The sequence below is a fragment of the Narcine bancroftii genome, chromosome 14 (assembly GCF_036971445.1).
Source record: "Narcine bancroftii isolate sNarBan1 chromosome 14, sNarBan1.hap1, whole genome shotgun sequence".
In the NCBI taxonomy this organism is placed as follows: Eukaryota; Metazoa; Chordata; class Chondrichthyes; order Torpediniformes; family Narcinidae; genus Narcine; species Narcine bancroftii.
Window position 1 is genome coordinate 70,537,747 of NC_091482.1, and position 17,087 is coordinate 70,554,833.

At 43.0% G+C, this 17,087-nt stretch overlaps 1 pseudogene; it reads left to right on the plus strand.

Moving 5' to 3' along the window:
* Window positions 1-5,343: 5,343 nt before the first annotated feature.
* LOC138749154 (gonadotropin-releasing hormone II receptor-like) lies at window positions 5,344-16,572 on the plus strand (annotated as a pseudogene).
* Window positions 16,573-17,087: the final 515 nt, after the last annotated feature.

The window sequence follows — 17,087 nt, forward strand, 5'->3', positions numbered from 1 at the left end:
ATGTGTGACCCTAATCATGTTGATTTGCACCTGAAAAAAGTCTTTGTCCACACCTGAAGCAAATAAAACATGAAAGTGTGGAGACACCATAGTTGAAGTAAAAATACAATGCTGGGAAAACTCAGCAGTGTACTTTATAGAGCAAGATAACGATACTGTTACAAACTGCATGTAAAGGGCAACAATAGGCAATGAACCAGACCGTTTAATTTTAAAACACTAATTTTATTTCTAACTCGTAACGTGTGTGTGTGTGTGTGTGTGTGTGTGTGTGTGTGTGTGTGCGCGCGCGCGCGCAAGAAACTTCAAAGTTCAGTCTTTTAAATTCAGTGTTGAAGCGCAGGCCTTTGAAATTTGATGCCCAGAATTAATGTTGAACTGATGGGAAGACGACGCTCTGGCTGCTACAGATTCCCAAATTCTCTTTGCATTACACGTGCTGTGGTGATAGCACTCCTGGTCCTTTTGAAGAAAACACTTGAACTGGGCAGCCTCCACGAAGCTTCCAAGACCCTGGCACCAATCTCTCCAAGTGACCTCCACTGTTATTCACACTCGAAATGAAGCACTTTGCTTCCCAAAAAGACCCTCCTGGCACAGGTCAATCCACCGAAAAGGCCCAGTCATTCACAGAGCCAGCTTTGCTCTGAATTTTAAAAAAAATGTCTGGCCACAAGAGCTGCTTCAAAAAGTTCCTTTCTCTTCAGCATCAGAACGGTTCTCCCTCTGCAAAATCACAGTGTCTTTGCAAATGTATTGAATTCTGGAATAAACTGTGACAAACCTTCCCTCAGTTCTTCCAATGTATCGAACTGTCGCTGGGCTGTGGCTTGTGATGGTGCTTGTGTGAAATGTTACATGTTATCTGTGACCATTCAGTTCCTCCTGTCTATACTATCCTTTACTCAATTTACTAAAAAGGAGCACATAATACATAACCAATGTTTCAGGCTTGAGAGCTTCATCAAGTTATGGAAAAATGTTGGCAGGCATCCAAACAAAATGGTGTGGGGGGAGTGGCTGGGTGAGGAGCACAGTCCCAAAGTCAGGAGGTAAAAGGTGGAGATGGGAGAAAGGACACAGCAGTAAGGAAGAGTAGGAAGGATGGCTCTGTGAATGGAGAAGGAAGGGGTGGAAAGCTGGAAGAAAGAAGACAAAGGGAAAGGAGAGAAAATGGAGAGTAGGTTAGCAGAAACCGAAGAAGTTGATGTTAATGCCAACCAGTTGGAGAGGGCTCAGATGGAAATTCAAGTGTTTCCCTCCAATTTACGGGTTAGTACATGAGGCCATGGACAGACAAGGTGAGCATGGGAGTGGGCCACAAAATGGAGGGACCTTTGTACAGATATAACATCTCACCCTTACAAGAGGTCTCCATCAGAAGGACTTTGGAGTGCTTGTTCATGAATCGCAAAAGCTCAGTTTGCAGATGCAGCAGGCTATCAAGAAGGCAAATGGAATGTTGGCCATCATTGCTAGAGGGATTGAATTTAGGAGCAGGGAGGTGATGCTGTACAAGGTACTCGTGAGGTCACATCTGGAGTACTGTTTACAATTTTGGACTCCTTACCTGAGGAAGGATGTACTAGCTTTGAAGTTGTTGTAGAGGAGGTTCACTAGGTTGATTCCAGAGATAAGTGGGTTAGCCTACGAGGAGAGATTGAGTCATTTGGGACTATGCTCGCTGGAATTTAGAAGAATGAGAGGGGGATCTTATAGAAACATATGAAATTATGAAAGTCATAGGTAGAGGTAGGTAAGTTGTTTCCATTGGTGGGGGAGAGTAGAACTTGGAGACATTGCCTCAAGATTCAGGAAAGGAGATTTTTTTAAAATTTAGACATACAGCGCAGTAACAGGCCATTTTGGCCCACGAGTCCATGCTGCCCAATTTGCACCCAATTAACTTACACCCAGGTACATTTCGAGCAGTGGGAGGAAACCGGAGTCCCTGAGGAAAACCCATGCAGACATGGGGAGAACATACAAACTCCTTACAGACAGCGCAAGTTTCAGACCCTGGTCCCGATCGTTGGCACTGTAAAGGTGATGCACTAACCATGCTGCCCTGCAAGATTTCATTTCTAAAATGATTGGAATTAGAGGGCAAACATCAATGTTGTTGAAAACATAGCAATGAACAAAGAGTCACTTGAAGATATGGTTAGAATCAGATGACATTGAAGATGGCAGCAGATTGGGACGTGACTAAATTTCCGTTGATTCTGCTGCCACCTAATGGCAATAAAAAAATGACCATGAAAATGGATTAAGGGGACAGCTTCAAGTTTAAGTTTATTATCCAACTGTACAACTACAGCCCAACAAAACAGCATTATCTGATCCTCAGTGCAAAAACATGCAAACTCACACAAAGAAATACACAAACACAGACAAACAATACATGTGCAGTTCATATGTACATAAATAAAAATTGTTGAATCAATAGAGTCTTGGAGGGATAGTGTGAGCAGTTCATTCAGCATTTTCACTTCCCGTGGGAAGAAGCTGTTTCGCAGCTTGGTTGTATCAGAGCCCAGCACCGGCTCTGATAATCCTGTATCTTTCTTGATGGGAGAGGATGAGAGATGCTGCGTGGGGGATGGAAGGAGTTCTCAATGATTTTGTGACCCCTCTTCAGACAATGATCTCAGTAGATCACGTCGATGGGGAGGAGGGAGACTCCAGTGATCCTTTCTGCCACTCTTATGGTCCTGTGGATTGACCTCCAATCCAATGCTCTGCAGCAACCGTACCGCACAGTGATGCAGCCAGCCAGGGCCCTCTCAACAGAGCTCTTGTAGAAAGTTGCCATGATAGTGGCCAGTGATCTTCCGCCTTCCTGACAAGTAAGAAGATGTATTGACTTCAATGAACTCGGTGCTCTCTTCTCTCGCCACTACCTAGCTATTAATGTATTCTGGAGGTGACTGTCACTGGTCCTCCAGAAGTCTACAATCATCTCCTTTATCATGTCTACATGAGACTCAGGTTGAGATTCCCGCACGATATCATGAGATTTTCCACTTCTTACCAATATACAGAGAGGGGTGTTGAGTCCCAGTGAGAACAGCTTCTCCACTCGCCTCTGGGGAATGATTACATTAAACGCCAAACTGAAGTCAATCAACATCAGCCTGGCATACGAGGTGTGATTCTCCAAGTGGGTCAGGGCGGAGTGAAAGGACAAGGTTATAGCAAATTGAAATGGGCCAGGCCATCAGGGCAAGGTCCAATTTTATATTTATTACTCTTTAGTTCCGTTCAGGAGCTATTTTCTCCAAAACTGTCTATTTTAGGGTTAATTTAAATATTGGGAAATACTGTAATTTTGTTTTTAAAATAAATCAGTCAAGAAATGAAATCACCTCACATTTGGTGTTACCTTTTGGAAACTGCATTTTTACAGAAGTTGAATATTTTCCCACTGAATTATTTTCAATGTGCTCAGCCCATCGCAGCACAAACCTAACCCCCCCCCCCCCCCCCCCCATCTGAGCTTCCCAGACAAGAGCACTTTGTTCCCATTCTGTTGCAGGTTGACAATGAACCACAAATGGCCAGTGGACTTTGCACAACACCTGCACTTTAAGAAACACATTCCTCAGTGAGATCCTGCAGAGATTATTGCCAACTCGTTTAGCAGGTTGACCCTTTCTCATTTTCTCCCAACACTCTTGGCTTACATGGATATACTTCTTTAGTGAGCTGCCAGCTGTCCAATACATCACTCTAATTGAACAACCTTCAATACTGAGCCGAATTAGTAAGGCATCAGGCAGGCTGGTTAATATGACAGAGCATCAGAGTGAAAACTTATCCTGTGCTCTTTCCATGTATAGATCAGGGTTCTCTTGCAGGATTTACTGAGTAGTAATTGAGAGTGTGGACCCTGATTGATTTCTTTCCCCTTCTTTGACTTGGAGATATTGTGACCAACTCCGAGATTTGTACCTTGGCTGAGTTCAGCTCATTTATCAAAGACAACTTTTGATGTTCTTTGAACTTCCCAAGAAACTCACCTCTGATTTCCCCAATGATCACTGGATCATACACCTCTGGTTTTCCCTTCCTAACATCCACAATCAGCTCCTTCGTTCTGGTGACGTTGAGTTTGCCACGTTTTCAATCTCCCAACCCTATGCTGACTTATCATCCCTTTTTATACAACCTCTATTGTGGTATCATCGGCAAATTTGTAGATGGTGTAATTGTCGCACACAATTTTAGGTGTAAAGTGAGTAGAGCAAGGAGCTAAGTATGCAGCCAAGTGGTGTTCCGGTACTGATGGAGATTGTGGAGATATTCTTGCCAATCCACACTGATTGAGATCCAGAATTGAGAAAATCCAGAATCCAATTGCAAAGTGGAGTATTGAAGACCAATTCTTTGAGTTTGCTGATTTGTTTCGAGGGGATAAAGGTGTTGAATCCTGAGCTCTAGCGCTAATGAGCACCTTGATGAATGCATCTTTGCTGTTCAGGTGTTCCAGGACATTGTGTACAGCCAGTGAGATGGCATCCGCCATGGACCTCTTGCTGTGGTGGGCAAATTGGAATGGATCCAGGAGCTGATATGCTTCAAAACCACCTTTCAAAACACTTCATCATGCTTGATGTGAGTAGCACTGGTGGAGAGATATTTAGGCAGATGTTGAAATAAGCCTGTTTGAAACAGGTGGGTGCCTCACCCTGTCACAGTAGATGTTGAAAATATCTGTGAATACATTGACCAGTTGTTCAGCATAGGTTTTCAGTTCTTAGCACGATACTTCGTCTGTTCCGGATCCTTTCACGCACCTGAAGGGAGCCCATGTGTCATTTTTGGATACTGACAGTAGAGGATCGGCAGGAAACATGGGGGTGCTCAGTGGCTCTTCCTTGTTCTGGTGGTCAAATCAGGCACAGAAGGCATCGAGTTCATCTGGGAGTGAAACTTTGTTCTCTCCTACTGCATCATATAAATCATCCCAAATATTTATACATATTTATTTTGATTATTTATGTGATTATTATGTACTGTGTATTGTGTGTGTATCTGTGTGGACCATAGACTGGAGAGACACTGTTTCATGTTTTGTCAGGATGTATATGTACAATCTGATGATAATAAACTTGAAGTTGAATGTCCAACTATACAAAGTTACATTGCTGTTATCTTCGATAAATGTTTCCTGGCTTTTATGTGTTAATCTAGCCATGGCAACACAAACACATGGCAAAGGGAGGAGCTGTAGTCTGAGATGACACAGCACAGAAAAAATTCTGAGTTCTCTCTTGAATTGATAAAAATAACTTTCCCTAGTATCTCCAGTCATCGTTCTGTGTTGTTGGATCATACATCAGTGGTGCAATCTGAGTCGTGATTTCCAAAGACAGCCACATCAGTGTGGGTTGGGAAAAGGAGGTTATGTTTAGGTTCCTGGAATCTTCCAAAAAGGTTTTGCTCTGTTGTTGTAAGTTACCATATTTATCCTTATAATCTGTGTTGTGATGAAACTGCACTTTTTGACAATTGAATACTATATTTATGCAGAGTAATTACATAATATTAAAGTAATTATCCACTGAAATGATCTCAAACAATTCACCAAAGCAATTGAGAGTAATGAAACTGGCAATAGAATATTCTAATGTGACAACACAGTCCAATTGAAGTGCATGTATATTTGATCATTCTTATGTTGTAACTAATTGCTATTTAATTCTTTAACATTATCCTTTAGCAATTATATTGTAAGTATATCATAATATAAATGATTTCGTATTTCAATTAATGCTGTCATTAAACATTGAAATAATCTAGTATAATAACCTGACTTTACTAATTGACTATTCATCAAAAAGATGTGCATTTGAAAGAAACTATGTGATTTACTTAAGATTGCTGAAACCTTTGCCCTTAATAATACTGTATAGTCTCACTGACAAAAGGCAAAGGAGGAAAAACCCAACACCCAACCCACCCATTTTCCCCTGCAGCCGCTGCAACCGTGTCTGCCTGTCCCGCGTCGGACTGGTCAGCCACCAACGAGCCTGCAGCTGACGTGGACTTTTACCCCCTCCATAAATCTTCGTCCGCGAAGCCAAGCCAAGAAGAAGTCTAATTGTATATCATCCAGCTTTCTCAGTTAACTATGTGAGGTTATTAACGTGAGGAGACCTGGCATCTTTGTTGTATGAAAAAGTATGAGTACGTTAACTGCCTTCAACGATTTTCTATTTCATGCTGAATGCTATTTATATTGATTTAGAAGTATACTTAATTTCAGTGTGCCTTCTGATTCTTCAACAAAACAACTGATCATCGAATACTGGTGCAGGGAGCCACTTTAATTGCAGAAAATGAATTAAATATATTGTATGATTTTAGCTTTTAAAAACGATACTAATAATTTATTTCTGTGACTGTACCAAACCGCTCACCTTTGTAGCCTCAGTTCCAGTTGGTCTTTATAAAAACAAATAGTACACAAATTGTAGTTCAAATCCACAAAACCAATCCTGAAAAACAAACCACTGGATTCAGGTTTTCATGGAGCTAGAACCCATTTTAATTCTTGTGTCACTACATGTTAATTTTTTTAATGATAATTTTAATGTAAAATTCTGAAGCTCTCACTGGCCATTCAAATGCAACATTAGAAAGGTCGGGAAAAGAGCAGAGAGAAATGGATATCACACTGACAACATAGAATTGCAGTGGCATTTTCAACCTCTCATTAAGCTCTCTTTAAAGTGATATTAAGAAAAATGCTCATCTACTAGTATGGATCCTAGTTCCATACCAAACACTTCAGCGTTTATTGATTATTAATGCTGAAATGTAAGAGAGCACATTTTGTGGTGGAAAGGATCACTTAAGATGTTTATATTTGATGAGATAACTAATTTTCAGCTACAGGTTGGCTTGTTTTAGCCCTTTGATATCCCAGCAACCGGGGAGTGTCAGGAGCTGGGGTTTGTTTCAAGAATATTTAAATGGTAAGCAGAGCAGCAATTTGCTGCAGGCAGGACGACAGATAGCACACAGGTTGCGTAGCAGTCAGCCCAACGCTGTTACAGAGCCAGCAAACTGGGTTCCGATCCTGCGCTGCCTGTAAAGGTTTGCACATCACTTTGTGTATGTGTAGCTTTCCTCTGGGTGCTCTGGTTTCTTCCCACCCTTCAAAAACGTACAGGGGTTGTAGGTCAATTGGGGGTAATTGGGTGGCATGGGCTCATGGGCCAGAAAGACCTGTTACCGTACTGTTTATCTAAATTTAAATATAAAGAGAAGGGAAGCTCAAGCGGGGTGGCCATTGTGTGAATGGCCCAGTGTACGAGTGAGGATTTAGAGACATTGCCTCGAGAGGCTTCACGAGCAAAGGCTGAAGATGTACAACAGGTAAGGTCAGATCAGGTCTTTGTAGAGTAACAAAGAGTAGGTAGTGGAGATGACAACTAGGGCAGTGGAATGGTCCTATAGCAGGATGTCGGAAATCTAGGAGAGCACAATCGTCCCTGATGATTACACCTGCAAGAGGCGCATCCAGCTGCAGCTCCTTATGGACCTTGTTATGGAAATGGACGTGGAGATGGATGAACTCCGGATTAATCAGGAGGCAGAGGAGGTAGACAAAAGCAATAAGGGAACAGTCACACCCAAAAGGCAAGAGGCAGGTAACTATGTGATTGTTAGGAGAGGGAAGGGCAGTCAATGCAGAGAACTCCTGCAGCTGTTTCCTCAGCAATGTATAATGTTTTTGGATACTGTTGGCGGTGGGGGGGGGGGGGGGGGGGGGGAGAGGAGAGACGATCTACCAGGAAAAATTCTGGCACAGAATATGACCCTTCATCAAGGATGGGAAGGGGGGAGAAGAGGAGAGCAATAGTGATTGGGGATTCGATAGGCGAATAGATAGGAGGTTCTGTAAACTTGATCGAGACTACCAGATGGTATGTTGCCTCCAGGTGGCAGTGTCAGGGACGTCTCTGAGCAACTCCACAGCATTCTGAAGTGGGAGGGTGAGCAGCCACATGTCATGTTCCACATTGGTATCAATTACATAGATAGGAGTAGGAATGAGGTCCTGAAGAAGGAATAGAAAGAGTTAGGAAGGAAGCTGAAAAGTAGAACCTCAAGGGTGGAAATCTCAGGATTGCTGCCTGTGCCACATGCTAGAGAGGGCAGGAAGAGGAAGTTGTGGCAGATGAATGCGTGGCTGAAGAGATGGAGCAGGGGCTCAGATTTGTGGATCTTTGGGATTGCTTCTGGGGAAGGTCTGACCTGTACAGAAAGGATGGGCTGCACCTGAACTAGAAAGGGAACAATATCTTTGTGGGAAGGTTTGCTAGAGCTATTGGGGAGGGTTGGCAGGGGGATGGGAACCAGAATGCGAGGGCAGAGAATAGGGCAGAAGGTGGAAAGGTTGATGCAATGTGTTGTGAGTTGTGAAGAAAGACAAACAGGGAATAAAGAAGATGAACTTAGAGCATGGATCAGTACGTGGAACTATGATGGTGGGGCCATTACAGAGTCTTGGTTGACGCAAGGACAGGTACCAGGGTTTCGATGTTTTAAAAGGAATAGGATAGGAGGTAAAAGGGGGTGGGGGAGTACCATTACTGGTCAGGGATAGTATCACATCTGCAGAAAGGGAGGATGCTATGGAAGGAATGTCTACACTGTCAGTGGTGGTGGAAGTCATAAATAAGAAGGGAGCATTCACTGTGCTGGGAGGAGTCTACAGGTCCCCAAATAGCCCTTGGGACACCGATGAACAGTTAAGCAGGCAGATTTTGGAATGATTCAGAAATTACAGGGTTTATATTTGAAAAGGAAAAAGTATGCATCATGGTTAATGTCGTTTATGGTGTGAAAAAAAAAAAATTACAGGGTTGCTGTCATGAGAGACCAACTTCCCAAATATTGACTGGCATCTCCTAACTGCAAGAGAGGTAAATGGTGCAGAATTTGTCAGGTGTGCCCAGGAAGGGTTCCAGATGCAGTATGTGCACCAGACAACAAGGAGGCCACACTGGATCTAATTCTGGATAATGAATCTGGTCAGGAGACAGACCTATCAGTTTGGGAGCATTCTGGAAATAGTGACCACAATTCCTTGTGCTTTGTCAGAGCTATGGACAAGGATAAAAGCAGACAAAATGGAAAGGTATTTAATTGGGGAATAGTTAATTACAATGGGATGAGACAGGAATGAGGTAGATTAAATTGGGATCAGGTGTTCTCAGGAGAATGTTTAGGGACCACTTGCATTGGGTTCTGGAGGCCAGGAAAAGATGGTAGGAAAAGGGATCTGTAGTTGATAAAACAGTTGAAGCATCTCGTAAGAGAACGGAGGAAGCATACATTAGATTAAGGATGCCAACATCATGAGAATTATATGGGGGCCAGAAAGGAATAAGAAAGGACTTGGGAGAGCAAGAAGAGGGGATGAGAAGGCTTTGGCAAGTAGGATTAAGGAAACCCCAAAGGTGTTCTATGTATACGTGAGGAACATAAGGATGACAAGAGTGAAGGAGGGCTGTTGAAGGATAAAGGATGCAATGTGAGCTTGGAGGTGGAAAATGTTAGGGAGAACCTAAATGAATACTTTGCTTCAATACTCATCAGAGAAAAGGATCTTGGTCAAGGAGAGGTCAGGATAGAACAAGCTGTGTGCTAGACTAAGATTAAGAAAGAGGAAGTGCTGGATCTTCTTAAAAACATCATAATTCGGATTAATAAATCCCCAAGACCAGATGCGATATACCATAGGTTACTATGGAAATGGAGGGAAGAGATTGCTGGGGCTCTTGGAATAATAATTGCATCTTCACTGTCCACAGAGGAGATGCCTGAGGAATGAAGAATGGCAAATGGATCTCCTTGTTTAAGAAAGGTAATAGGGAGAATCCTGGCAATTAGACCAATGAAACTTCCATCTGTAGTGGGAAGACAAGTGGAGAAAGACAGGATTTATGAGCTTTTAGAGAACTACAGTCTTCTCAGGGAATGCTATCATGGCTTTGTGAGGGAAGGTTGTGCCTCTCAAGTCTAACTGAGTTTTTTGAGGAGGTAATGAAACAAATGGATGAATGTAGATTTGATGTATATGGATTTCCCACTGGAGACTCATTCAGAACATCGTGAGACATGGGATCAATGGAACCTTGAGTATGTGGATTCAAAACTGGCTTACCTGTAGAAAGCAGAGAGTAGTAGTAGATGGAAACTATTTTGCCTGGAGGTCAGTGACTAGTGGAGTTCCACAGGGATCTGTTCAGGACACCTGCTCTTTGTGATTTTTATAAATGACCTAGACAAAGAGGTAGAGGGATGGGTCAGTAAGTTTGTAGATTATATGAAGGTTGGAGAGGTTGTGGATACTGAAGAAGCTTGTAGGTTTCAACAGGATATGGACAGAATGCAGAGTTGGGGAGAAAAGTGGCAGATGAAGTTCAATCTGGATAACTGAGAAGTGATGCATTTTGGAAGGTCAGACTTGAAGGCAGAGAACATGGTTAATGGTCAGATATAGTGTTTAAGAACAGAGGGAGCTTGGGATCCAAACCGAGAGGTCTGTCTCCTGACCAGATTCATTATCCACACAGGTTGATAGGATAGTTAATAAGGCCTATGGTATGCTGGGCTTCATTAATAGGGAAATTTAGTTCAGGAGTCATGAGGTGATGTTCCAGCTCCTTGACACTGCCACCTGGGAGGCAACCTCCTTTGACATTTCTGATCACCTCATTGCAGGAAGGATTTGGAAGGGAGAGAGTATAGAGGAGATTTACCAGGAAGTGGCCTGGATAGGAAAATATGTCATATGTTGCAAGGTTAGCTTTTCTCTTTGGAGTGACGAAAGATGACTTTAATAAATATTTACAAGATTATGTGAGGCATTGATAAGATATACTCCCAGGGCAGGAGTAGCAAAATGAAGGGAGAAAAGTTTAGGGGAGACAGCAGTAAGTTTTTTTTTCCACGGAGTGTTGTGGGTGCCTGGAATGCATTGCCAGAGGTGGAGGTGGAGGCTGAGAACAATAGAGGCATTTAAGAGACTCTTAGGCAGGCACACGGATGAAATAAAAATAGAGGGTTATGAGGTCGGGAGGGTTTAGGTTTATTTTGGGTAGGTACATATTGGTCAGCACCACACTGTGCTGTACATGAGTGATACAATGGATATCAGATAAATATGACATCTGATCCTACAAGCAGCAATCTTGTACGACCTCTGCCTCAAGCAGCCAGAAAAAATATCGTAGAAAATAAATAGGGAAAAAAATTTAAAATTGACGTCAATCACACAATCTCAAGCAACTAACAAATCGACTCGTCTACCAAGCCCCATTAGTGCTGGGTACTGAAGGTTTTACTGAATGTCAAGAAAGATAAATATTAAAATATGAAGAAATTGGGAGGGGGGAATGATATTTCATGCTTCAGTCTGAGAAAAGTTGCAATGTAAACTAATAAAAGAAAAATATCTACCACAGAGATATTCACCTCCAAGATTTAAATGGACAAAAAATGCTAATTTCGGCAAAGTTAATATCAAGGGAGAACTACAAAAAGGAATGGTGGGTTGAGCTGTGCACCAAAATTCTTAACATGCCCTCAGATTGTTAAATTGTACTCCGTATCGCTGATACACGGGGTCAATAGCACGTTCAATGAAAACCAACTATTGCAGGATCTGGAATCCTGAAATCAAATAAATGCAGGAAATGTTGTGTCAGATGTGTTAGGAGAGAAAACAGTTAATGTTTCAGCTCTTTGATTTATCATTAGGAAATTGCATAGAAAATACAAGCTGTTTTTTACATTAAGTAAGATTCCCATTTAGTTTGCCTGCACATGGAATCTATAGCAGAAATTCAGTTATGTGCCTATTACCTATTTCTCTATTCCAAGAGCATTTAAAATGAAATTATTCTGATACTATTACACTTTGCTCCAACAGACAATGGTGGATTCACTGGCCTTCACTAATCAATCAGATGGGCTTCATATTTTCGAATTCAGATGCTCCAACACAAGTCCCGCTCCTCCTGAAGCTTGGATCACTCCAGCCTTCACTGTGGCAGCCAAAGTCCGAGTCATTGTTTCTTCATCGTGTCTGTGTTCAGCAACATCGCCGTCCTCCTCAGCATCACGAGGAGGAAGAGATCCCACATCAGGGTTCTAATCTTGAACCTCGCTATCGCAGACCTAATGGTGACTCTTTTCGTGATGCCACTGAATGCAGCCTGGAGCCTCACCATCCAGTGGCACACAGGAAATATGGCATGCACAGTCCTAAACTTCCTGAAGTTATCTGCCATGGATGCATCAGGAAATGTGGTATGCACAGTCCTAAACTTTTGAAGTTATCTGCCATGGATGCATCTGCTCTTGTCCTGGTGAGATCAGCATTGATCGCCATTCAGTTATCCTGAACCCATTCAGCTTTATCAGTGCTGGTCACAGGAACAAGTTGATGCTTTTAATGGTGTGGATTGTAAGTGGACTACTGGCAACTCCTCAGGTATGCTGTCCATGGGACGGCCCAAATGTGCACTTGGCATCCTTCAGCCATTTTTATGCTGCATGCCCACAGCTTGAATTCACTATATCACTCATTACATTGGACAATGAACATTTTGCTTCCTGAATACTTTTGGGTGTATTTTATGGATTTTGGACTGCTGATCACAAAATCACCTTAAAATTTCCTATCCCATTCTGTTTTTTTTAAAAGATATAACCTATTTTTGTGATTTCCTGTCATTTGCAGTTCTCTAGTACAGCAAAGCAACCTGTTTTGGTCGGTCCAAGCCATGCCTGGGCAAGCACTCAGTGCAGGTGCTATGCATTACATAGATTAAAGCTATGTCGATGCACACATTCTTCAGGCATTGCAGAGTGAGTGTAGATACACACAGCATTTATTGTCTTCGGGAAGATTTAGTACAGCAGAAAAATCTCGTCAATGTCGCATCAGCTGCGATACGTTGTTACATTGGTGGCGAGTGTACACTTCAGGCTCAAAGACACTGCTTGACTGCACATATTAAGAAAGCCGATGAGCTCTACTTCGGTTGTAAAATTAATGACCAAGACAAACCCTGGGCTCCTCACATTTGTTGTGCAGCAGATGCAGTCAACCTGAGAGCATCTTTATGTAATTAAACATGTTAAATTCTATAAAAGTTAATTTAATGTTTCTCCAGCTTCCTACAGCCAACCTGAAATGAACTTTGTGTTCAGCTTGAAGTCGTCTATTATAATTATCAATTTTTTGGTGTTGTCAGTGTTACCACTCTGTTCAAGACATCACTTAAAATAACCCCTCATATGTTAGAGATACAGCATTGTCACAGGCACTTGTGGCCCATGAGTTTGCACCACCCATGTGTCTAATTAACCTACCAACCCTTGATGACCTTGGAACAGAATAGGAAACTTGGGCACATGGGAAACCCATGCAGGTCACAGGGAAAATGTACAAACTCCTCACTGACAGCACCAGATTTGAACCAAGGTTGCGGACGCTGTAATAGCATTGCGCGAACCGCTACGCTAACTATGCTAACATGTCTGTCCATGGCCTCATGCACTGTGAAACAAGACTGCCTGCAAATAGGAGGAGCAACACCTCCTTTTCCGTCTGGGCACTCTCCAACCAGATGGCATTCACATTGATCTCCAGTTACTGCTAGCCCACTCCCCGTACTCCCTCCCTTCCCTGACCCTCTGTCTTCTTTCCTTCACTTCTCCACCCCATTCTCTCTCCCTTTATTTGATGGTGTGCCCTCTCTCCCTTATAAACCTATTATCTGCTGCCTGTGGGACCGTGCTCCTCCCCTGTCCCTCCCCTGCCATTTTGTTCGGGTGCCTGCTGACATTTTGCTCACATCTTGATGAAGGGCTCAAGCCTGAAATGTTGATTATGAATCTTTATCTTTTTCATATAAAGCACACTGATCTGCTGAGTTCCTCAAGTGTTGTGTTTTTACTTCATTCATGGTGTCTGCAGACATTCATGTTTTACTAAACGTTCTACAACTTTGTTCACTCCTCTCCGGCTAAAACCATGTACAACAGCATCACCCTCTCTTATCACTATGACACCACTCACTGTAGCTCCCATTTGCTCTGAACATTCTGACAGCACCATTCATCCTCAATGTCCTCACTCACTACAACTCCCACCAACTCCACACAGACAACACTCTGACATTGAAACAAGTGCTAACAAATAGTAACTTCCCATCTCCTTTTCCTAGCTTTTCATTTTCCAGGTGCAGGATGCCCATGGTGTGAACTTCATCCAGTGTGTGACCTATGGGAGCTTCACCGAACATTGGCATGAAACCATCTATAACATGTTCACCTTCATCACTCTATACGTCTCACCATTATGATCATCTGCTACAGCAGGATTCTCTGGGAGATAAGCAAGCAGATTAAAAAGAACCAAGGTGAGGCTTGATTATGTATCATGCATTAGCCTGCATCAAAACTATTGTACCCTGTAGCTCTAGTTTTCAAACACCCAGCCCTCTGGATAGACAAGTATAGATCAACGTGTACAGAGCTGTTGTCATACCCACACTCCTGTTCAGCTCCGATTCATGGGTCCTCTACCGGCATCACCTACGGCTCCTAGAACGCTTCCATCAGCGATGTCTCCGCTCCATCCTCGACATTCATTGGAATGACTTCATCACCAACATCGAAGTACTCGAGCTGGCAGAGTCCGCAAGCATCGAATCCATGCTGCTGAAGACCCAACTGCGCTGGGTGGATCATGTCTTCAGAATGGAGGACCTTCGCCTTCCCAAGATCGTGTTCTATGGCAAGCTCTCCACTGGCCACCGAGACAGAGGTGCACCAAAGAAGAGGTACAAGGACTGCTTAAAGAAATCTCTTGGTGCCTGCCACATTGACCACCGCCAGTGGGCTGAATCGCCTCCAACCGTGCATCTTGGCGCCTCACAGTTCAGCGGGTAGCAACCTCCTTTGAAGAAGACCACAGAGCCCACCTCACTGACAAAAGACAAAGGAGGAAAAACCCAACACCCAACCCCAACTCACCAATTTTCCCTTGCAACCGCTGCAACCGTGCCTGCCTATCCCGCATCAGACTTGTCAGTCACCAAAGAGCCTGCAGCAGATGTGGACATACCCCTCCATAAATCTTTGTCCGCGAAGCCCAGCCAAAGAACTAGATGCCAGTATGTCAGGGAAGCCCAATGTCATAAATTTGGTCTTTATATGATGAGCTCCATTTTCTGCAATAGAAGTTGGCATCTATTCAAGTTCTACTTTACATCTTCAGAGTCTAACCCTCCACCCAAATGAAATGATCTTACCAAGTAGACATGTGCAGTTAATCAATACTATTTAAAAGTCGACCCCCCCCCCCCCCCCATTTTTGGCCCTGGCTGCCCACCCACTGGAGCTACAGACTGCTTGACTGTCATTTCTTGCCCAGGCTCTGGTCACCTGCCCACCAGAGATCCCAAAGCCCCAACCGCAAACTCTTGCTTAGGCCCAGGCCACCTGCCTATGTGAGCTACCTACATCCTGCCTCCAGACACCACCCAGTCCCAACAGCCCACCCACCCATCTGAGCTCCCGGTGCCCCAAACTTGGTCTTGCCACCTAGTCCTGCCTGTCCATCCGAGCTCCTGATGCCCTAAATGAAGCAGTCAAGTTGTATGCATGTAGTAGTCAACCCTCTAAAAATTGATTTGCAAAATTCGACTATTACACAAATATATACAGTAGGCATAGAGTGGCTCAGCAATAGGACTCTTCAAGTCAGTGCCCTAATCCTTCTCGAAATTATCCCACATTATTCTTCCTACATTGCCATTGACTCTCTCCAGATTCCTGTCTCACACTCAGCCAATTTACAGTGTCTAATTAACCCACCATCTCGCACAACTTTGGGAGATGGGAGGAAGCAAAGCACCCACAGGAAACTATTGGGTCACATTCCAAGACCTGCAAACTCCACAAAGACAGAACCAGAGGTCAGGAGTGAGCATGGGTCTTGTAGTTATGATGTAGTAGCTTTACCAGCTATGCTACCCCTGATCTTGCACAATGTGAACACATTTAAAATACCTCACCAGTACCAAGTCAGGAGACCTTGGGGCTCAGAGGCCAATGCTTTGGGCTTTGTTCTTGCTATGGAACATTTTCATCCAAAGGGAACATTGCCCCATTCATGAAATGGCTGCCAAACACTAAGCCAATAAAGTAATTAAAGAGTAGTGACACTTTAAGAAGGAAATACAAAACTGTCTACCAAGATTGGATGAGAGGCAAGTTTCTCATGTAGTGTCATTGCTCAGGCTATCAAAGTGAGAGCTTAATATTGTAGTCGCTCTGTAGAATGCTTTGAAATAATATCCCTTTGGTTCAACAATTTTTATGGCTTTAACATTAACAGCAAGATTTATTTTACAGAAACAATACCAAGAATGCAAATTACATTTTGAAGGCTCGAATGAAAACAATTAAAATGACCATAATTGTAGTTGCATCTTTCATCATCTGCTGGACTCCATATTATCTACTTGGAGTGTGGTACTGGTTCAAGCCAGACGTACTGCACAATGTGCCAGAATATGTCAATCTTGTACTGTTTTTATTTGCCTTGCTACACACCTGCTCAAATCCAGTTATCTATGGATTCTACACCCCTTCCTTCAGGAAGGACATCATGTCAGGTTGGAGGTGGAAAGGAACAGGGGTATCAGCGCACAAAGCAAGGTCTGTGGGAGAACCACCATCCATTGCCAAGGATTCGCCCATTATTACCAATGACAATCCCCTTAATCACATTCAGATAATTTCTGTTGTATCTCATGGAAGAGCTCATTCAGATAGTTTCTGTTGTATCTCATGGAAAAGCTCATTTGTCTATTGACAAACTTTCTTAAAAATAAAATGTCTCTTGTAACTAAGTTGTATCATTAGTTGGGATCAAGTCCCTCCCTCAGATCTGGGCACATCACTTTGGTGAGAAGATCCATTGCCATTATTAAATTAAAGATTAAACCAAAGCTCCTCTGACTTTACCATTTGGTCACATGGAGATT